General features: G+C 48.2%; 1 protein-coding gene across 2 annotated transcripts in view; it reads left to right on the forward strand.

The window, feature by feature from the left end:
- Nucleotides 1-11,469: 11,469 nt before the first annotated feature.
- Nucleotides 11,470-23,738, forward strand: part of PFKFB3 (6-phosphofructo-2-kinase/fructose-2,6-biphosphatase 3) — a 94,465-nt gene continuing 82,196 nt past the window's right edge. The window contains exon 1 of one of the 2 annotated variants that reach the window (XR_016349551.1): nucleotides 11,470-11,583. The gene's annotated coding sequence lies outside the window, so the exon portion shown is untranslated. Of the gene's footprint in view, nucleotides 11,584-15,286; nucleotides 15,423-23,738 lie in introns of those variants that run through there. The other variant, XR_016349546.1, reaches the window with a different exon arrangement.

Below are 23,738 nucleotides of genomic sequence, written 5' to 3' on the forward strand. Positions count from 1 at the left end.
TCCCCCCCCCTTTTTCTAGTGCTGTAGTATGGATTGTATTATACTGCATCTATTATGAACAGCAAGCTTTGGAAAAGAAGTGTGGGCTGCAATATTTTTCTTTTCTGTTGCTTTGTGGTAGAATCTCTACAGTGCTCGTAAATCTCAGATTTCCCCAATCCAAAGTAATTTGGGGACTCTAGAGAGGCAGCAGCTTGTCAGTTCTTTTTTGACTCATTAAGGACTAGTTTTGGGGGAAATAGTTTCTGTACCAAAATGCAGAGAAAAGTACCAAGAAAAGAATTCTCATTCCTGCCTGTGAATCTAAACAAAATACATTAATTAAACCCATGTGAACCAGAAGAAAGAATCTAATGCAACTTGTCATTCAGAGCTGGAGACCTATGAATGAACCTCAACGTATGTCTGATTTGAAGGTCTTCTCCAAGTGGACATTTCATCAAACCACCATGCTATCAGGTGTTCTTGGCAGTCTTTACTTGAAAGGTTCAGGACTACTGATATATTGGGAGAGTTACAGGGCATGTAAAGCAGTGAGGAGGTGTCATCTTCATAACTGGTTCTAGCCAGAGTTATTTATTTTTTCCACTTCCCCTGAACACTAAATCTGTCCACTAAGTTTTTTTTTTTTTTTTTTTTTTGATGGCATAGTTATGGCACTTGTAGCTCCGTTTAAATCTTATTGTTTGGAGTGAAATACCTAAATGGACATTTTTAAAAGCCTAGCATTGGAACTCCTCTTGAAATATGGTGTGAGTGTATTAGTATGCTCAAAAGAATCCATGTATAAGAATCCAATTGAGAGTTTGGATATGCAAAATACTTAGCAATTGTTCTTTCTGTCTCATTGATTTGCCCATAACATCTTTCTCCATTGTTTTGTGAAAAAGCAACTGCCTTGGGCTTAGGGAATTTTCCCCCTTTTTCTGCATGTGATGTGTTTGGCCCTGAGTGGTTATATCTCTCTCAATCTGGATCATAGTAGAAGAGCCATTGGCATCATACAAAAATTTAAAATGGATATCAGACTCGAGAGCTTTTAGTTTGCTGAATGGTGAGATTCTTGGTTGTCTTTTCACCGTGTATAAATAAATGTATTATATGGGTGTAGGCAAATAGGTGATGACTGATGTGAATATCTTAAGCCACTGCATTTATCAGCTGATCACAGAAAATCAAACACCTTGATCTTGCTGGGGTTTTTTTGTCTATTTTTATCTGTTTATAGTAATCTCTGTGTAAACCTTTGTGTCTTGATTACAAGCTATTTTTAAACTTATATTCTCCCTAGTATGTCTGCTTTTTTACTGCTTTAAATACAGCTCTTCTGTCCTTCAGTTCTTCATCTCCAAGTCAGTCTAGTCTCTTGGTGGCAATAGTTGACATCTGCTCTTACAAAACCTTGAATACAGACATTAAGGGGTTATTCCTGAATGAGCTGCAGTGTTGCCTATGGATAAAGCACAGGATTGGGGACATGGAATCTGGGTTCTATTTTCAGCTCAGCTATTGATTTGCTTTGTGACCCTGAGCAACCTCTTGGGGGTTTACGTTTCCCATATTTAAAATGAGGAAATGCCTGTAATGAGGATTGAGGCTTACCTCGTTTGTAAAAGTTAGATCATTACATTGAAGGCACTCTTGAAATACCCTGACCTGAACATCCAATATAACTCTACCCAAACCTGCCCTGAAGTGTCCTTTTTAAGCTGTGTAACTTATTAATGGCGGTTGCTTCACCAAACATGGATGCCCTAATTTACAGCCTTTAAGCATTTCCTGAATGAAGGGCTGTCGCCTGTGTATGACCGGCTGTTGGTGTCCAAAAAACAAAATGTTAACATTACTCTTCCTGTGTCTCAATGACAGTCCACTGGTCAGGGCACCTACCTGGGAAGTGGAAGACCTCAGCTGCAGTGCCCCGTGTGTCACTAGCCACAGAGGAACAGGTTCAACCGGAAAAAGTGAGGGAACACCTTACCAGACTATCCCATAGCTCAGTGGTTTGAGCATGCTCTTAAGAAGTGGGTGGGCTCTCCAAATCCTTTCCCATTCCTCTGGCAGAAGGGGCAATTGAATCTGGGTCTCCCACATCCCAGGTGCAGGCTCTAACCACTGGGCTAAAAGTTTTGAGGTAGACAGTGGCATTGTCCCCACCTCATCTCCTGTTTTATGTGGTGGTAGTTGCAATTCATTCCAACAAAGAATGCCCCTGGTTAAAATAACTTGTAAATCAATATTCATGGGTGGTTTATCAGACAGGCACCTCCCTGCAGCCTGGACATCGATACCTACATCTGAGGTAGGGATATTAAATGAAGTTTAATCAGCTAATAGACTAGTTGATGGAAATTCCATCAACTAGTTGATAAGGGGGGAAACTGCAGAGCTGCAGTGGGGTTAGTTCCTGGCCCTGGGAGCTAACCTTGCTGCAGCTCTGCCTTTTAAATGCATTTAATAAATGTAAAAGGCTGGAGTGGGGCGGGACCAGGCGCGAGCCGGGAATCAGCTGATTCCTGGCTCATGTCCGGTCCCCTACTACGCCTCTACCTCCCCCCCCCCCCCACCCCATGGAGATGGTGCTGCGGGGAAACTAGCTTTTAAGTCAGCTTTCCCCAGCACCAGCTCCTGCTCCCCCACCTCCTCCCAGCCGCTGCCTCTCTCTGATAGAGGCAGCAGGAAGGGGGGAAACGACAAGTCCAGTCACCAGTTGACTATCTGATAAGCATATGCTTATTGGATAGTCGACTTGACACTTGCATCCCTAATCTGAGGTGCATGGCTTAGCGCACACCTCATTGGCTTTTCCCACTGGCTAATTAGGTGGGGCTCTGTTTAGGGTGGTGTCTTTTGTGCATCACTTTCTTGGGCACCTCTTTCTTCCCAATCATTGTACAGGGTACCTGGACACCTAACTGGATTGCAATGTTTCCAGATTGTCGAGGTGTCTAAGTTAGATGCTGCAATGCCTTAAATCCCTTGGATCTTGCCCCGCAAGTAATTTGTGCAACCTCCTCACTTCAGTTCCCTGTATTTTTCCCCCTCCAACATTAAAAGCCCTTATTGTGCGTGCCTGCTTCTATACTCATTAATTTCTGAAATTACTTTCCACACCCACGCCTTAAACCGCTGCTATCTAAAACCTATCATTTCTTATTCTCTCAGCTATTCATCACCTTTTGCAAATGCACATCGCCCACGGGATCCACTGCTCCTTCGCTCTTTTTAAAAAGTTCTACTTATTTTCAAGTAAACGGTGACAAATGAGTGACACAGTCCACACACACAAATCTGTGTGTCTTAAATAATCTGATTAGCGTGGGGCTTGAAGCAATGTGTTACTTTTTTTCTTCAACACTCGTGATGCCTTAAATGAGCAATCATTAAAATATGACGTGTTAAGGCCTGTAATTTCAATCTTGGCTGCTCCCTTTTTCCCACTCAAGATCATCTCATCTGAAGAAGTGCGTGTTGCCCATGAAAGCTCATGATACTATATATTTATTTTTGTTAGTCTCTAAGGTGCCACAGGACTACTTGTTTTTAAAGTCACAGATTAACACAGCTACCCCTCTGCAATGTTTGTCCAAAGTCAGGCTTTTTACTCTGTATTTAAAGGGCCTGATTTTCAGAGGCACTGGACATTCCTAGCTCCCATCTGTTAGTAGATGCTTTCTCTGTTTTGTGCCTCTGAGAACTGGGCTTCAGTGTTTAACTTTAGCAAGGCATGGCTGGAGAGCCTTTAAAACCAGGCTAAGATATCCATGGCTAGGATAGGGTAACCAAGCAGGAAAATAAAAATATTCCATACTTAATATCAGTCGTGCAAACCAACATCCAAACCAAACAGACATGTGAAAATGAACCCAGAGGCTCAAACTGTGTAAGCCACCGTTGTGTGATGCATTGTCCAAATAGGAAGAGACAGTCCCCACTTCAAACAATTGAATCTAAATAGGTAACAGACAGAGAGTAAGAAAGGAGAAGTATAGAAACAGGAAGTGACTTGCCCAAGGTCACCAAACGGGACAGTGGCAGAGCTGGGATTATACTCCAGTGCCCTGGGTAAAAATGTTGACATTCAATAGAAAGGAATGCACTGCTGGGAGAGTTTGTTTTTTAAGAACTGCCAAAAATGTCAGATTCTCTGGAGAATCTTCTAAAATAAGAAAGAGGTGGGTGCAATTTTTGTGCTGCATTCTGTATGAAAGCTAGTCTTGCCTGACTCACTTATTTGAAATAAAACTTTTTTTCTTTGGATGTGTGTGTCCAGGCCAGTTAACTTGAAGAGGAGCACAGAAGAGAATATGCAGCTCAGATTAAAGGAAAACTTGATTAGCCTGGTGCTCCCATAGGCCAGGAGTGGGCAATAATTTTCACCGGGGTGGGGGCACTTAGCAAAATTAATTATGTGATCATGGGCCAGCTCCACCCCTCAAAGGGGTGGGGCCTCGGGATTAGCCTCCACCCAGAGATGTCTGGGCCTGGAAGCTTTGAATTAAAAACACAGCAAAGGGCTCGTGGCTCCTGGCCGGCTGCTGCCAGGGTTGCTGCAGCTATTTAAAATGTTTGCGGCTCTGGCCCCTTCCAGGTAGTGCCATGACAGGGAGCTGTGATCCATTTAAAGAGGATCCTGCTGCCTGAGCCGCCACCACCTGAAAATTCAGTGCACAGGCAGCAACATATAAATAAAAAGCAGCCAGATGCAGTCCATGGGCTGGATCAAAGTGTTAGGTGGGCCGGACCTTGCCCAGCCCTGCCATAGGCTGACATGCAAGTCTTTGTGAAGACTTCCATGTTACCTTTCTTTTAAAAGCTCTGTGGGAAATGAAATCAGTGCTCTAGTGTTGAATGTGATTCTGGAATTGAATGAATTGTCCCAAGCAAGAGAACCATAAACGGATTCTTTCTGTTTGTTCAGCAGCTAGTGCATTTGAGGACTGGGGTGCTGCCAGATGGTAAATTAGGTGCAGTAAAACAAAATACTGCTGAAAATCTAAGGCCCGCTGGGAGGGCAACACGAAAACCCCTCCTTCAAATTAATTCCTGAGTTTGTCAAAGTAACACACTTTGTACTTTGGTTGAACCTTCCCCCTGAGGAATTGAAAGGGCTTTACTGGGGTGGGAGGATATGTAGGAGTGATTTTATAATAGGGACAGCAGGGAGAGAAGTTAAGTGGCATGCCTATAGATAAAGCCCTACAGATCTGTGGATATCTGCTTTATATCCACATCTGCAGATAGGGATGCAGATATCCCACTGCTTGTTTTTGCAGACAGAGATGTAGATTTTTTTTATCTGCCCATTTGCAGATCTCTGTGGCTTATTTTTGCAGAGAGCAATGTGGATACAAAATTTTGTATCCGTGCCAGGCTTTTCTCATAAAATCTTGGCATTTCAGATTAGACTCTGCATTTTAGGGCTCCCTGTGGTCTAGTCCCTGGCTTCCAACTTGTGACAAAGTCAATGCCATTAATAATGCTCATGCTGCTGAATGAATGCCCAGAGTCCATGCTATTTTGATCATATGGTTCGGCAATCTGTGGAAGTGGAATTTTGCTACCCCTTTCCCTGTATGTACAGTGGACCTAGAAACTTAATGGTTCAACAGACCTACTGATATACTGTGCTGACATTTCTAATCCACATCACTTAAAATAAGCCCCGGCTACCTTTTTGGATGGCTGAGGGTCGAGTTGGACCCTAGAGGCTTCTTCGCCCTAGAGCATCAGCATCCTCAAGGTCAGGGTTGTGGGATTATGTGGTAAAGCACAGACTGTCCATGATCTACTTAATAAAGGACTTGCTCTCAAACCCACATTTTTCTTGTACACTTCATTCACATGAACGTTAAAAACAAATGAATAAGAGGTTTGATATATTGGAAGAAAGCAAGATATAAATTCTAATAAATGTCAGCTTAAGTGCCTATTGTGGTACATTAATGGGTTTGGCTCTTACAAGAAAAGGTCTGTGTCTTTTCTGATGCTATGCCTTTGGCCTTTTCTACATGAGCTATGCAGACATACTAGTAGGGTATATATTTATGACATTAATTTGACATTGTCCAAGGCCTGTGCATACAGCCTATTTCTGACTTGAAGGTTTTATTGGTGTACTATTTTTGCTTTTGAAAATTCCTGTGGTTTGTCGTACAATGTTTCCATTGATAAACTAGCTGTTTGCAATTTCGCATGCAAATACAGCCTTCTGCAGCCAGGCAGGCAATGCCATAGATTAGGTGAGCAACTGAGTTCTCTATTGTTACAGCCAGTCTCCAGTTTCCTGCTTGACAGTTGTCAGCATCAAAATTAGGGCTTTTCATACTGTGCCAAAGTAAACGACTTCTATTTTCTAAACACTTTAATTACCCCTAATACGTCTTATGGAAAGGGAGCTTGATTTTTGCCTGGTGCTGGCAGGACATTAGATCAACCTGTATTAAATGGATTTCCCACAGCTGGCATGGAGAATAGCAAACCCCTCTTTTTGCTGATTCACAAGCTCTTGGCTACATGATAAATTTACTCCTTGTTTAAGAAACAGCTCTGGTTTGATCAACGACTCCTAAATGGTAAGTGCTAGGACCACTAAATACGGCTTCCTCTTATCATTTCTGGAAGCAATGTAAGGATTTGGTTGTGCCAGGAAAATGGGATGTGTCTGGAATGGGATTGTCTCTTTTCTGCCTGGTTTTATAAGAAGCAATCACCAAATCAAGGTCAGCCCTCAAAATTGACAGAACTGAGCAGAACTATTGAGGCTGAACCAAGATGAGCAGAAAAATAGGATGAACGTGGAATTGGATTGCTTTTCAATAAACCTTATAGCAGTGGTCCCCAACCTTTTGAGGTTGTCGGGCGCCAGAGGGCATGGCCGTTTGCCCGCCGGGCGCCAGGGGGCGGGGACACTTGCACGCCCAGGGGCCCCCCCCCCCAGGGCCCGGGGCGGGCCCCCCCCCCATAGCCACGCGCCCGGGGCCGGCGCTCTCCCCTCCCCCGCCGCGCGCAGTGCGCCCGGGGTCGGCACTCACTGTGCGCCATGTGCCCGGGGCCAGGCCAGCTCCGAGCACCTAGCGGGCGCATGCAAATGCCCCCGTGGGTGCCATGGTGCCCGCGGGCACCGTGTTGGGGACCACGGCCTTATAGAAAAGAAACAAAACAAAGCAATGGCAAGTGATGCTCTGTTTTGGCACAGCTAAATCAATGCTTAAGGTGTGAAAACTAGAAGAAAATGTTATTAGAAACAACATTGACTGTAGCCCTTTTTGTTAAAACATTGCGAATGATAAAAGTTTATACGGATGAAGAAAAAATACATTTGATGGAATTCCCATTTTAAAAAATGCACTAAAAATGAAACAAATTTTTTTAACAATCCTTTTTTTAAGAAATCCAAAATAAAATATCATAAAAATAACACTATTTTTGAAAAATGCACTCATTTCAATAAAGCTTGTACCTTTTCCTTTTATTTAAAATAATTAAGTGAGTAAAGAACCTGAGCAAGAGGTAAAAAATGTCTTCATGGAGAGGTACTTTCTATTCCTCTCACTTGCAAAGCAAATTCTTTTGCAATTTTCTTATGGTGGCCTTGGAAGATCTGGTCCATATTTTGCAAGGGACAGCTGACTGACTGGGAGACATCTCTTAATATGGGGAGGGAGTGTGGTTAGAGCTGTGGCCAGTGAAGCAGAACTCCTTAGTTCTATTCCGGGCTCTGTTACTGACTCGCTCTGAGCACATAATCTCAGGGAAATCTCTACTTCGCTGAAGCTCTGTTTATGCATCTGTAAAGAGAGCTTAATAATAGACCTTGACCTCAGAGGCGTTTGTGCTTCTTAGATGAGCAGTGTTAGAAATGGACAAATTGTGTGTAATTATAATAGTTCGTTGTACTACTGCAGTGGTCCAGAACATTTTAATCCTTTCAGAGACTTACATCCATCACTGCACCCCCAGGATTCCCACTTACTTGGTAATCAGGAAAATATTGGTACCCTAAGGATTAATCCTATCTACCCTTTTATTCACCACCACCAAAGTCTCCAAGAACTGTGAAAATCTCTCTAATCAAAAACTAATTCTTGTAAGGTCACCTTCCATTTTCTCTTTTCCTAGCCTCTTCCCCTCCTTCCTGCTGGACCAGATAAAATATGTTTGCTTTATTATTCATTTTAATGAGATGAATCTGTATGCCATTTATCAAGTTTTGAGTCACTCAAATCACAGCTCAGTGAGCAAGATAACGTGGGAGAAATTAATGTTGAACAGGGCTTTTTGCTCTATTAAAAATGCTGCATGAATTGGACAGCTCTCCATAGATGTACCTCATCACAGCCTTCCCTCTCCATAGAAGCAGCCTTGATGTATTCCCCAAAATCACACTGTGGCAAGAGCTTATAAGAGTCTTGATCACGCCAGTCATTGCTGCAGACAGCTTACTGGAGTGAGTCATGTTCATTACCAAACCAAGGCTCATCCTGATCTTATTTTCTGACCAACTCCATGTTAGGTGAAAGCGTCTCATAATTAGAATGTGGGTGGTGTTTAGAGGACTCTTGCATCTTTTCGCATGGAGAGGCTAAAATGCTAACAGTGCTTTTGAGCCAGAGAACAAGGTTTTATGTGAATAAAAAGAAAAAATAATGGGCGCAAAGACTGGAAAACTGAAATAGAAATGTAGAGAAGGGGAAAGCTCAAAGAACCAAAGAGGACTGTAAACTGGAAAGTGTGATATCAGCATACATTAGTGGAGGCTAGGTGTACTAATGGCTATTAACTAAGATGGACTTCAACCCATGCTCTCAGAGTTTCTAAATTTCTGACTACCAAGCTGAGCCTGGATGATGGGATGGGCCACTTAATAATTGCCATGTTCTGTTCATACCCTCTGAAGCACCTGGCATCTGCCACTGTCAGAAGATAGACAAAGACCATTGGTCTGACTCACACTGCCATTCTTATGTCCCTCTGCAGTATAACCTAGTGGACAGCACACGGAGCTGGAATGGTGGAGACCAGACTTGGCTTACTACTGGCTTCCCCGGTGGGCTTGGGCAAGTCACTTCCCTTCAGTGCCTTGTTTTTCCCCTGTATCTAATGGACTAATGATTCTGATTCTTGCAGAGCACCGATTGATGGGAAAGTATTATTTTCTTCAGTATAAATGCATTTGCTTTCTCTCTCCTCAGTGTTGTAGCTTTATAGCGTTTCTTCCCATTCTCCTAGCAGTCAGCAACGGTAAAATCGAGAATAAAGCACAGAGCCCCACAGTGGACTGATATCACATTCGTTATGCAAACAAAGCACTGTTCCTACCTGCAAGCATTCGGCACTCCCAATACACTGAGCAAATCGGAACTTGAGCTCAAATATGAAAATAAAATTACTGAAAAGTTGGGCAGCAAGAAGCAGCCATCTGTATTGTTTTTCCATTCTACAGCTTACTTTCTATAGCACAGTTTAGAAATGCTACACCCAGTTTTATTTCTGATTTGTCCAGCAAAGCATCCTTATGTAAGGACAATTCCTGACCTCCTTGCCTGCTTTTACATATTCCAGGCAAAGCTCTCATTTCAAGTGGAAGTTTTGCCTGAATAGAAACCGAATAAAGATTTTGGGATTTAGCTCCGAGTAAACAACCTGCATCACAATAGAACAGTAGCCAGAGCTATGTGAAAGCAGGATTTGTCTAAACACATCTCATCCATAATGTGCTGTAAGAATGGCTGAGATATTTCATTAGACCAGGTATCTTTAATGACTAAAGGGGACCTGCTGTATCAGTTCTAAGTCATTGATATCAATAGAACAGCTGTGAGATTGTAAGGGAGAGCTAACTACTTGTAAGACACAAGGCTGTGCTTCTAAATCGGCTTATGTAGGTAGCTACAGAAACAGAAAAAACTCAGGAAAGCGGTGATGGCAGGGAAAGACGGGGCTGCCAGAGCTATCGCCTCCAACTCGCCCATGGGAAATGGACGTAGGTCCAATGTGTGGATTTTATGCCTTCTTCTCAAGCATCCGGAATTGACCACTGATTGAAACAGGATATTTCGCTAATCGGCCCATTGATTTGTACAACCGTGTGTGGCTCTGAGTTTTTGACAGCTATCAATATGATCTCTTGTCTCGAGGTATTTACAAAACACCCAATCTCTGGGATTTGGAGAAGTGAGCTCTAATGTTGGAATTGAGCAAAAGCAATCCATCTGGGTTAGGCTGTTGTTCATTGGAAAACTCAATGGAAACAATTTGTCCCCAGGTTGAATTACAATCCCCAGCCCCTCTCTTCGCACACACATGTCTTCCCGTAATCTAAACACCACCGCAGCATATTGCTGGCTGTGTTGCTTACTGTGTTACTTATTGGAATAATAGGTCAGGTCAATACTAATTTCCTGGCTAAGCAACCACTGATACATAATCTGCTATTGCACACTGAATACCCTGGGAAAAGCCAGAGAGCTTTCTATGCCTTCCCTAAGGGAGAAGCGCTGAGCAGTTTAGCCTGGTATTACATTTCTTTTGCCCCCTCCCTCTCGCCCTTGCTTATGTAAATCCAGGATGTGCTTAATATCATCATTATTGTTCAGTGCTTGGACACAAGAAGGGCAGAACATAAGAATGTCCATACTGGGTCAGAGCAACGTCCATCTAGCCCAGTATCCCGTCTGACGACAGTGGCCAATGCCAGATGCCCCAGAGGGAGGGAACACAACAGGTAATCCTCAATCTCAGAAGATGAGTGTAATAGTACAGAATCTTACAAAAGAGGGCACCATAGGGTTGGGTTATACTAAATTTAAAGAGGATTCTTTATTGAGGCTGCTGGACACAGAGAAGACCCTGCAATTCTGTTTTCGGTTTCCCAGGCTGATTGACAACCTGTGTCACCATCCGGGGCAGACCTGTTCCAGTAGCTATGGAAGGTAGTGGGATTTTTACATGGGATCAGACTGACAATGTGGAGAGGGCCAAGAAGCAGTACAGATTGGTAAATGCCATGCCATTGGGCAGATCACCAATTAACTCGTGCACACCAAACAACACTAGGTCTGGCTCATTACTTTTATGATTTCAGCCCATTCTATTTCTAGCAGCACGTCCAGAGAGGCAAAATGTTTTCAAGTAATTAGCAGCGCTGAGGATGAAATCCTGAAGTAGTTTCTCAGGGAAAGTCCTCACTGGTTTCAGCAAGAGTTATGCCTGATGTAGAATTTTCAGGATCTGTCCCCCACTCTGATGTGCCGCTAGCCACCATCACCTTGCTATTACATATACTGCAACAAAGCAACTGTCCCCATAGTTACACCCCTCAGCTGGGGGCTCAAATGATCTGAATTAAACTTGTGTTTTCAATCTGGAAGCCAAACTAATTGACTTTGGACTGCTCTGACAAGCAAACCTGTGAGTATGGAGGGGGAGGGGTGTATTCACACACATTTTCTCAGTTTACCCTAGAAACACGTGAGTGAACTTTTTAAAGAGGAGCTCTATGAGGGTGTGGCTGGGCCTGTTTGGGAAGCGTCTATAGAATAGCCAACCTGCATTACCCTTGCACTGGCTTTGCATGGACAGGTAAGAGCAAAACTCTCTCTAGCTTTTTGCCTCTGAACTGCTTTTGGTTTAGTTCAACTGATATTTTAGTATCTATTGGACAGCTTCCTTTTTTTTTTTAACATAATGCAAACAGGTGTGGCACTGCAACAGGGTGGCTGAGATTTTTAAAAATATATGGTGCCACTCTCCACCACTCCTTTATTTACCTGTTTGAACCTTATAGTGCCTATCTTACACTCTTGATACTTTCCATGGCTTAAAACCTTATTCAGTAGTTAAAAAAGTGTATTCTACAAGCCAGATAAGTGATCGGACTGTAATGATTCTGCTCCAGCATGTCAGTCTCTTTAATGCCTGGGGGAAAAGTGGGGTTTACAATCTGCCTGCAAGATTAACAAATCTGGGTTCTTGTGGGCTGAGGAGGGACACAAGTTTCAGAGCCAAAGAGTTTTTGGAGAATTCTCTGCTACATTTAGCCTTTTGGACAGGCTCCAGTTGGAGTGCTGCTGCTAAATGCAACTGCAACAGCATCTATCTAGGAGAGAGGGATGGTCTATTAGGTAACCAATTCCCAGCCCTCTTACCCCCGCAATGGGGCTTTGCAAGTTGATGCAAAAATCTGTGTGATGTGTGTTGTCATGCTTTGAAAAGGTGAGTGTGTCTCAGGAAGGGTTTCTGGGAGAAACCTGACACTTAATATGCATTTGCAGTATAGCTGTAAAACCCTGATTAATCAGTTAAGTGTTTAAATGGTTAACAGGTTAAATGGGGCTGGGCAGAGGCTGCTCCAGCCAGGACTGGAATGCCCCCTGCTCACAGCAGGCCCATAGAGCTGGAGCAGCCCACTGGGTTAATTGTAATCAGTAAGTATCACCTGTATTCACATCCCTAATTTGTTACCTGTACAAGTACACTGCAGTAACTTCCCCTACTATTCACTGAAGATGGCTTGGAACCTTCCAGCTTTCTATGGCTTCTCTTATGACCTCACTTGTACATGCTGCACCTTACTTGGTTTGCAGCAGACTTGCGTGCACAGTCCTTCTGGGATGCACTTGCCAGAGTTATGGGGGCGGGTATTTGCAGCAATCTGCAGGGCAGGGTTTAGCCTCAGGGTTCCAGAAAAATGACATTCTCGCGGGCCCTGAAAAGTCATTCTTCCTCTCTGCCCAATGCTGATCAAGCCTATTGTATTCTGTTCTGTGCACCATGCTCCAGAAAAGTTGTAGAGAAACTGGAGAAGATTCAGAGGCAAGCAAGATAAAATGGCTAGAAGATTTGACCTGCAAAGAAAAATATTAAGACAGGCTTTAGTCTGGAGAAAAGAAGCCTGAGGTGGAGCATAAGCCTTCAAGTATATAAAAGGCTGTTTACAGGGAGTGGGGGAGATGTTTTCCTTATCCACTGAGGAAAGGACAAGAAGTCATGGGCTTAACCTGCAGCAGGGAGACTGCGAGCTAAGACAGTGCTTTGCTCTGCGGGAGGACGGCTGCGTGGAGCCCAGCCCAGCAGCCTTAGAGCAGCCGTGACACGGGCAGCAGCACTCAGCTGGCGCTGGGAAGCAGCTCAGGACTAGATGAGGAGGGTGAGGCAGGCACTGGGGGCTCCAGGGGTGGGGCTAGTGCTAGGGGGCTCTAAGAGGCAGGGAGCTGACACTGGCGGGGGAGAGGCACTAGGGCATTCAGGGTGCAGAACTGACACTGGAGAGTCTGGGGAGTTGAGTGCAATGGGGCTCTGGAAACAGGAGGCTGGCCCAGGGGGGTCTGGTGGTAGAGGGCTCTGGGGGGGGGGGCAGACACTGGAGGGTTGGATGCAGGGACTAGGGTCAGTGGTTGGGGGTCTAGGGATTATGGGCTGGCACTGGGGAAGTGGGCGAGCTCTAAGGGCTGGGGCTGGCACTTGGAGCTCTGGGGACCTGGGCTTTCGGTGGGCTGGTGGCATTATATTTGCATATTTTCTTATTCATTATTTGCATATTGAGTCTGCAAATAAAATGTCACCAGTTCACGGGTAGTTTGTGACTAGGTTTGCCAGTCTCCAGTATAACAAAGGTTGGGAACCACTCCATGAGCGTTACCCAGTCACGTCCACAACTCAATTTTTGTGTTTGTTTTTGGAAAAGTACATGCTCATTGAAATCATTGCCCTGGGGCGGGGCTGAGGATGAAGGGTTCAATGTGCAGGCTGCCCTGGGGAAAGAGGCCTACCCCAGCCCTCTCTCAGGGCAGTAGCTTGGGGCCGGGTGAGAAGCACCTCTCCATGGCGGCTGCAGCTCCAGCAGGCACAGCCGGGGGAGGGGTGCAAGTCCCCTGCCTGGGATAGGTTCAGGTTCATCTGCCCCCTGCGCTCCCCAGCCGGAGAGAGGAATGCAGCAAACTGTGCACTTTCCCCTCGCTCCCTGATGGAGAGCAGCCAGCAATGTCCTTGTGAAAACTGGGTGGGGAGCAGCTTCCGCCCCTCCCCTGCTCTCTGTAAAGGGCACCTGGGGGGAGGGCTGAGAGGCTCAGGGCTGGGACAGGCCTGGACAGGAGAGCACACTTCCCAGCTAGCTCCTTTCACCTGCCTGATGAGTCGGACTCTTTTCTATATGGTTTTCTGAGGAGCAGCCCTATTCCAGGCACACCCCATTCTGACACTGCCAAACCCTGACCTTGCTTTAAGTTAGGATGAGAGGAAGCTGCCTACTGCATTTGGTGGCCCTAGCCCTAACTGTTCAAGAGGAGTTCTTGGACAGACAAACTCTCATATATAGTAGATTACAAGATCAGGGAGGGCCCAAATCAGTCATGACCAGCACGTGGGCAAACCCTGCCATCCGTCCTGAGCCCCTTTTACTGCAGTGCACTGCAGCACGACGGGATTAAAATTTGGAAATCCTGGCTCTTACACAACGCCTCCCAGCTTGGTATCCTCCACAAACTTTGTGAGCATGCTCTCTCTGCCACATCTCAATGGCTGATGAAGATATTGAACAGAGCTAGTCCTAAAACTGATCCCTGCAGGACCCCCACTTGTTAAGTCCTTCCAGCAAGTGTGTGAACCATTAATAACTACTCTCTGAGACCAGTTATCCAGCCAGTTATGCACCTATCTTATAGTAGCCCCCTCTAGGTTGTATTTCCCTACCTATTGATAAGAATGTCATGCAGGACCGTATTAAATGCCTTACTAAGGTATAGGTAGGTATACCACCTCCACTGCTTTGCCCCCTAATCCACAAGGCTCAAAGAAAGCGCTCCCATGGGTTTGACATGACTTGTTCTTACAACCCAGGCTGGCTGTTCCTCTCTTTCCTGGAGTGTCCAGGAAATAACTGAGGGTGGCAACCCTGGCTGCCTGGCTGGGGCTCCTCCTGCAGTGGCAGATGATGGCATGGCACTCATGCCTGGGGGGCCCCTGCAGCAGCACTGGAGCTGTGATCAAGTGGGAGGGAGGAGAGGCAGCAGCGTGGGAATTGTGGCTGTCCGAGCAAGGGCCTGGCATCTGCCCAAGGGCCCTACCCCCGTGTTCAAAACAGGCAGGCACGATGCTTGGAAACGTGTGTGTGCTGGGGGGAGGGGGAAAGGATGGGGCATGGCTCCTGACTCTTCCCAGTCCCTGGCTGCTCTCTGCGCCTCGGGGCCCACCCATCGGCACCCGCTGCCGCTCCTGCCCCGGCGGCCAGCCAGGCTGTGCGCAGCGGGGGGTGCCCAGCCCCGGTCCCGGCCGCCCGCCGCGCTCCAGCGGGGGCCGCCCGCAGCGTCGCTTCCTCCTCCCCGGGAGTTCCTGCCTGGCTCGCGTGACGCTGCCGGGTGCTGGCCCCGCCGCAGACAGGCTACGGGACCCCGGCTCTGCAGCAGCCATGCCCTTCCGCAAAGGTAGGGCGCGCCCGGCCCTGCCCCGGGCGCTGAGCTGGGGAGCGGGCGGGCTTGGGGTGCTCCCCCCCTTTTCCTTCCCGCTGCGCCGGGGGCCGCTGCTGGGTCCGTGCTGCGGCTGAGAATTGCAAACGCGGGTGGCTTCCTGGCTGCCTGGGCTAGGGGCTGGCTGCGTGTGTGTGACCCCTCCCGCCCCAGCCTCTGGCTAAAAACGGGGCATAAACCGCTCAGGGCTTGGACGGGCGGAGAACAAGCCCCTGGGAGGCTGATTTTCTCCTTCGGAAGGCGCGTTTTTCTTGCCTTGCTCGCCTGGCTTCGCGCAACGTCTCCAGTCTCTCTGCAGTGCCCCCAGCCGGTCAAAATACAGGACTATGTGTTTTGTTTCAGCTACACCAGACTAACACGGCTACATTTCTACCACTATTCCCCAGCCGGTCCTGTGACAGCGGTCCTGACCAAGTCATAGGAAAAGAAACCGGGAGGGGCTGGCCCTGCTTGGGTGTGGGGTGGCCTTGGCCCACTGAGGCAGAGAGGAACTGGCTAGTGTGGGATGGGGTGGCCTTGGCCCACTGAGGCAGAGAGGAACTGGCTAGTGTGGGATGCTGTCCTTGCTCTCTGCTGGATAGAATGGGAACTGCCCCGCTGTGTGTCATAGCACCTAGACTGCCAACAGAGATTCTCTTCTAGCGGCAGAGGTGGCCTTTTGGAGGCAGAGAGCTGAGTTTTGTCTCAGACGCCTGGGTAAAATTGTCATAGTGTGACAGCCTGGAATTCCTATATGGTTGTGGGTTTGTTATAGGGTCGAATCCATCTCACGTTTCTGGGAGGTTCTGTTTTGGTGATGGACTGCGGTCAGCCTCGTCTGTGTGTCCCAAAGCTCTGCAACCCAGAGTGGGGTAAATGAGCTGTGTGCTTTGCCTGGTGGCTCTAGGGACAAAGGCATCTCTACTATCTAGTTTGTGAGCTGCCTCTGTTAGGTGTAGGCTGATGAGTGCTGCAGAGCGGGAATAGAGTCTCTTCTTCCTCAGCCTACTGCAATGCAGGGCCTTCATTTTAAGGCAGGGGTAGAGAAATGTAGGCGGGAGATTTATTTATTTCTCACTTGTGTGTGGCCTCTGACTAATTTTTCTGTGGGTCAGAAATTGAAACCAGGTATCCAATGTCCCAAGCAGACTGGGAAACTGGATACCGGGTTTCAATTTCTGGCTCGGTCACTGGCCTGGTGAGTGAACTTGGGCAAGTCACGTCACCACTCTGTGCCTCAGTTTCTCCATCATACAACTAACTGTAATAATGACTCCTGATCTCCTTTATAAAGTGCTTTGTGATCTAGCAATGAAAATGGTAATGAAAAAAAGCTAAGTAGTTGTAATTCCCTGCCCACGTACATGCACCTATTGACTCTGCCTGCCACCAGGGCTGTGACAGCTGTGGCGTATGAGCATGGTGCGTGCCAGGATGCTGAATGAGAACTGAATAGGACATCTGTGGGAAAGCAAAAGGAAGAAAGCCCCAGTACATTTACAATGAGCCCTGTGCCTTGCCCCTCTGTGAGCAGATGGCTTAATCTTTCCAGTTGCTGGTCTCGTTTTAAAATAAACGGGCTGCATTCTCCGTTCATTTACAGGAGTTCAAGGAGTACATTCGAGGGAGTGGCATGAAACTGGAGCGAGAGGAGAACTGGGTTCACTGTCTCATGAAAGTAGGACTAGCCTGCGGCTATGTATAATGCCCATGTTCATTTAAAGGATTTGTCCATCAAACCAATTGTAACATAAACATCTCTGGGAAGGTAGGGATCAGTGCTGGTATCCCTAATGGGCCAAAACAGCACGAGCATTAGATCTGCATGCAGAGTTCACCCAAAAGGATCCAAGGGTGCTGGACCAATTAAAGGTTGAGTTGCATACAGTTTGGCTTATAGCCTAGGGAAATACATAGTGCACGTGCTTGACAGGACTAAGTCTGGAGCTCTGCTCAGAGGAGGAGCTGTTTAAGGTGGTGTCAATAGGAATTAAGAGATGAAATTGAGAGAGGGGAGCTCCAGAATGTGAAATAACCAAAAGTCAGGGGCTCTCTCTCTCAAAGTTTGGGACCCTATAAAACCAGGTTGGACTAAGTGCCAGGGCTGTGTGGAACAAGCTGTTTGGGCAGGAGAATAGACTGGATGACCTCCTAGGTTTTTGCCCCCTAGATGCTGCGGTGAACACTCTGCCAGGTCCGTCTCCAGAGAGTGGAGCAAAGGACCGTCTGTGCTGAGAAGCTGACTGTAGTTCTCCTCCTCTTGTCCTGGAACGTGGGCAGGAGAATCCCGCTGCTTGCATACGCCTTTTAAATCCCATAGATGATCGGTGTGTGAAAAGGCAGTAGAGCCGGGGCACAGGATTTAGCGTTTCGGAGCTTCCATCCTATCCTGAGCTGATATCTCTCCTCCCCAGCTCTTTAGACGGTGCCTCTTTCTCACTCCACCAGGTCAGCCCACCTGGGCAGTCTGAAAGAGGCACAATGTACAGAGGAGATGATGCCGTGTGACTTGAGTGACACTGGCAGGACAATTGCTGGCTTAAAAGGGGAAGCCTGGAAAATGGTCCAGTTAAATACTGAGACCAAACTTGTGTGGGGAAGGCCTGAAGAAAGATGGGGGTGATCCAGAAGGGGTGGGAGGTGGGGGTGGGGGAAGAGGAGGAGAAGAGAACTGGTTCTTGTCTTAATTTAAGGGTGAGTGCTGGTTGTGATTCCAGCCTAGGAATGTTTTTCTGTTCCTGTCTGACACTCAGAGCAGCATTGTGCTGGTTTCCCTCTTTGCAGCTGGGATGTGCAGCCAGTTCCAGATGTTTGTTGTCAGGTGCAGGAGGGAACTATTTGTACCAGACAGAGAAATACATGAGCTGGTGGGAGAGGCCAGAGCCTGGAGGCCAGACTTTCAAAGTACTCAGCACCCAGTGACCCCATGGGGCTTGAGCGCTTGTGTTAATCTGGCCTTTTCATTCAGGTGCCTAAATGGGGCTGATCTCTTCTGACAGTCAGGCTGCTGGTTCGCTTCTGGTGGGAGGGAGGGGGTTGATCGGAGAGGCCATGCTGCTAAGAGGGACCTGAACCCAAGAATCAACCAGTCTTGCAATCTTCTGCACTGGACTTGTGAGTACAAACCTTGGTTGTGTTTTGTAAGAACCCTACAGACAGATAGCATGCGCAGTCCTCGACAAAGCCAACCCTGGGAGGAAGTCACGGCTGCAAGTTGGTTGCATCACTGCACAAAAACAATCAAAACTCCTTCCAACCACCCCTTCTTCCTCTTAGCAGATGCACAACATGTTTGGTGTGGTTTGGAACCGGCATTTATCACCACATTTGGGTCACGGGTTGGATCATTAGCTTGCCCAGCCAAGCTGGGTGCAGACTGGGAGTACAACATGAATGCAGATCTCTGTCCCCTCGTCCCCCCTGGTGCCCTGCATGCTGTGAAATTACGGAGCTTGCTTGAGTAGACTTGAAAGGAAGCATGTTGCAACATTGCGTGTGTGTGTGTGTGTGTGTGTGTGTGTGTGTGTGTGTGTGTGTGTGTGTGTGTGTGTGTGTGTGTGTGTGTGTGTGTCTCTCTCTCTCTCTCTCTCTCTCTCTCTCTCTCTCTCGCGCCTTGACTGGGTTAAACTGGACTTTTTGCAAATTTAATGTGCAAGCCAAGCCTGAGTGTCACCACGATGGAATTTCAACACAGTCTCCTGCGGGAATGCAGGGGGGATCAGTCTGGTTGTGCAGGGTGATAATGATCAGTGGGACAGGGCTCAGTGTGCCCCAAACATGCAGAGCTGATCACTAGCAGCCTTTTCTGCTCCCTCCCACCCCGTTTGTTGCACAGAGACTGGGAGGTAGGAAGAAAGTCCCAGCCACTCCCTTAAGAAGAGGGCTAGAGCTTTGTAACTTTCCTGCCTGTCAGGAATGTATCTCTAAGGCAAATTAGCTTCTAAGAGTCAGGACATAAAGCCAGCTGCTAACTGCCCACGATGTTCCCCTGTGGCCATGTTGTTGCACATTTCTCCATTCTGAAGGCAGTGGTTGGCGCTGGATTCAGGATGCCTGTCTGATCTGGTGAGAAAGATGGAGATTCCAGTAAGTGTGGAGAAGAGCAGCAATCGTTCCCCCTCCCCCCCCTTTTTTTTTCTTTGTTGTGACAAGGCAGGAAGTATCTTCCCCTGAGAGCAGAGTGCCCACGCAGTCTTTTTAGACAAGATGCCAATGTAGCTTTCAGCCTGGGTGCAGATACTGTGTTGGTGTGACTACCGCCAGGGGAATGGACCAGCCAGGGGGTCTCTCCCCCCCCCGGCCCCCGGTTTCCTCTTGGCATCAGAGAAAAATACTGACCTCCAATAAAATGCTCACAAGTATAATGCCACTTCCACCTCCCCTGCCAGACTCTCACAACCAGGTAACTCCAGATAAGTGAGGTTCAGTCTGTCCCCTTTGTGGCCGGGGTGGTCCCTCCCTTCTCATCCCCAGACCTCCCAGCTTGTTGATCTGTACTGGTGACACCTATCCAGTGAGATCAAATGCACCCAAAGCCTTGGCAACATGAAAACCTGGAGATTCTCGAGGCAGTCCTAGAAGTTTATATACTTTCCTCCTTCCACCCACCTTTGGGGCTAGAGGAGTATGAGCTTTAGATGCAAGAAGGGGATTCTGCCTCCCTGTGAAGCTTCTGGCATCCAGCAGAAGAGATACTGGATGATCCAGCTGGTTGCACTCTTTTTAAGCAGCCCAGCCAATTCCCTTTGTGGTTGGCGGGCGTTGGATAAGATCCACCCAGTCAAAGTGGGCCCCAACCATGTTCTTCAGCATGCGAATCATCAGGCTGCCAAAGAAACAGGCTGTGAATAAAGCTCCCTAACTACTTAGAAGTTGGTAATTGGCCCTAAACGTCTCCTCAGCTCAGTAATGCTCAAGTACCTTCAGATTGACTTCTGTGGCGTTACTCTAGAACAGCAGTTCCCAACTTTTTCCAGATGGGGATCCGTTTTGACGATTCAGGAAGACTATGTGACACAAGACAATTCAAAAACGGGGGGAGGAGGGAGGGTGGGCAGAACCACCTGCGGAGACACTTGGGGACCCTTTTGAAATGGAATGGCGACCCCTAGTTGGGTCCCGACGCATAGGTTGGGAGACCCTGCTCTAGAATTACACGTGGCTAATGGCCCTTTAAAAGCACCGAATTAGAACCAAGCTGAGCTCCCTACGCTGGTTGAATTAAGGAAGCAGCTGAAGTTTTCCAGTTGGTCAGCACTTGGCTCTGGGTTCTGACCTGGCGGCTGAAGCAAGGTTGCACCTGAGAGTCGTTGGGGTCTGCAAGGGAAACCCAAGGTACTCTGGAAAATGATGCATCATTCGCAGGGCTTCTGAGCCAAGACCCCAGCACTTTGCTAGGGGACACTGTGCTGCTTGGGGGTGTCATTTCCATGGGGTGTAAACCCCCAAAGCCCTGAACAGTTAAAATACAAGCCAACAAACCAGGGAGCAGAGTGGAGATGGAATATAGCTAGGAAACTAAGACTATTCCCACTTTCTCCTCTGGCGTTACGTGAGCTGTGCTCCTCCCCATAGCCTCTGAGCCCCCAGTTACCCATTCGTGCTGGCTTAAGGCATGTCCGTCACTTCAAGTCTCTCAAGACTGGCTGGCTGTTGAATAGAAGTGATGATCTGGACGCAGGGGTCCCACAGTGAGACTTTTCCGGCCTGTTGTGCAGGTTACGCTAGATCCCTTTGGACCTGGAAGCCCAGGCTGATTCCCTTTGCCATTTAAATAGGATTTTTTTTTTCCTTTGGCACCTGCCAGGTTATGCAGGACAGGGGCTTAAACAGGTGCCACGTTTTTTCCACTGTTGAGATGACTTCATTTCGCTGCTGGGCAAGGCCATTTGTTTAGCTCCTGCACAAGCACATAAGGTCTGACTCCTCAGATGAAAAGATGCTAAATGTACATGCAATAGAATTGCCGCTTGTAGCTTTTCTGGGGTGTTCACAAGCCAGTGCATGCTGCGTTACAGTGAACGGCCACTATATGTCATCGCTGTTCTACACAGGGAGCCGAGCGAGCTTTTACCTAGCGGCAAAGTGAGTTTTTCCTTGGAAGCCAAGTGGAATGGTTTCAATATCTGTGGCACTTCTTTCCTGTCTAGTGGCTAAAGCCCATGGCACGGAATCAGGAGGACTGGGTTCTATTCCCAGCCCTGCTGGTGAGTTGATGCATAATCTTGGAGAAGTCACGTAGGCTGGTCTTTTCAGAGGAGCCTTGTGAAGCCAGGTGCCCACCTCCCAGTGAAAGGCAATGGGTTCCTAACTCCCTTGGGTCATTCAAAGTCCCAGACTCCATTTTCCTAGGTCAAATGGCAGTGATACGATCTGCCTTCTGGGGATGCAGTAAGGATTGATTGCTTAGTTTGCAAATCATCTTTGAGATCTTGGAATGGAAGGTGCAATAGGTGCTCGGGAATTGCAGTGATGAGCAGAAAAGAAAATCCTAGCTAGATGCGCCCAGAACTGAGCGCGCTCAATAAAACGAGCAGATAAGCCACTTTGCAAACCAAAATTTCCCTGGCTCCCTGCACCTCAAGTGCTGCTGCCTGGCCTCAGGAAAACATCTCCCAGGAGGCTGCCTGTGTGTTAACAAAAGCTGCTTCTACTCAATTCGATCAAATATTTGCTCTCTGAGCTTCTCCCCTCCTTGCCCCCCACAGCTACCCTCCCAAAATATCTAGGGAATAGTGAGTGATGTGCAGGGTAATTTTTTGGGGGGACTTCAGAGCCCAATTTGCCTTTACAGCAATGCTACCATGACTAGGATGTCTTGCCCTGTGGTATCAGAGCCAAATGCTTGTTAGCCCAAATTCTGCTCTCTGAACGTCACGGGCACCCCCTGCTGAGGTGTGTGTGTGTGGGGGGGGAGTGTGCTGTTGGGTGTGGGGGGAAGTGTGAACTAGCATGGCCAGCGCCTGAGATGCTCCAGCTGCCTAGTGAGTTGGAGCCCTCTGGTTGTTCTGTTCCAGTAGGTGGGCCAAGGAGGTGGACAGCCAATCAATCAGCGCTGCCACTGGCAGAATGGGCTCCCCCTCCCCCGGGGCACCCCAAAGCCATAGGTGTGGGTAGATACTGGATGAGCCACAGAGCCCAGCAGAGCAGGGTGACTTCAGCTCCTCCTTCTGCCTCCTTTGAGCGCCAGGACCAAGACAGTGCCCCTGCTCTCCTCCTCTCCCTCCAGTACATCCTAGAACGGGTGCAGGGGTTAAGACCTGATTTGGAGCCCCCTCCATGCCTGGAAGGAGACGGGGGGACCCCACTGCATCTGTCCCAGTCCTGGAGGGGGGATTGAAGAGCCCCAGCATGTGCTGAGGTGAATCTGGGAGGATTAACGGTGGGGCTTGAGAGGAGCAAAACTGAGAAAGGTAGAGGCTGGGGGGGGGGGGGGGAGTTGAATGGGTAGGGCAGAATTAATAGATTGGAGGGGGAGGGTGAAGTTGGGCTGAGGGTGCCTATAGTGCAGGCCTGCACAACATACGGCCCGCGGGCCACGTGCAGCCCGCGGGCCATGTGCGGCCTGCAGGGGCTCACTGTGCGGCCCGTGACGACTATGGGCGGCCCTGTTGGATCTGCTAGCTGGGTGGAGGAGCGGAGCGCCGCTGGGGAGGAGGAAGTATGGCAGTTCTCGCCACTGGGCTGCCTGTGTGCAGCTCCGGTACAAGGAGGCAGGGCGCGAGCCAGAGGGCGGGATGCCGGTAGATGCCAGGATCCTGGCGTGATGTGGCATCGTGATGTCACGGCCGGCGACCGCTGGATTAAAAAAGGCTCCGGCAGCCCCGCAGACCGGAAGGCAGAAGCCAGGTAGGGGAGGGGAAGGGGCTTGTGCTGAGGGGAGGGGGCAGGGCAGGAGAAAGGGGAAGGCACCAACGGACAGGCTGCACGAGAGACAAATGCCAGGGGGCCAAGTGGAGACAATGAGGAAAAGGGCAGGAGGGGAGGTGTCAGTGGGGGGGGGGGGGGGACAGTGTGATGCTGGGAGAGGAGAGGGTAAGGGCATTGGGAGCCGTATGTTGTGCAGGCCTGATTTAATTGAAAAATTCTTAAAGTATCACCCCTCCCCCAAAACCCTACCCTTGCAGCTAGGGTTGCCAGGTGTCCGGTTTTTCTACTGGACAGTCTGGTATTTGCGCTCTCTGCCCGGTAAAAAAAAAAAAAATTCAGAAAATATTGGCTGGGCACTGGACAGAAGCCTGGTAGTGCCTCCTGTGGTTGTGTGCTGAAGCCGGGCGGGGTGTGTGTGTGTGGGGG

This window comes from Pelodiscus sinensis, chromosome 1, assembly GCF_052426305.1.
Source record: "Pelodiscus sinensis isolate ZL-2025 chromosome 1, ASM5242630v1, whole genome shotgun sequence".
NCBI lineage: Eukaryota > Metazoa > Chordata > Testudines > Trionychidae > Pelodiscus > Pelodiscus sinensis.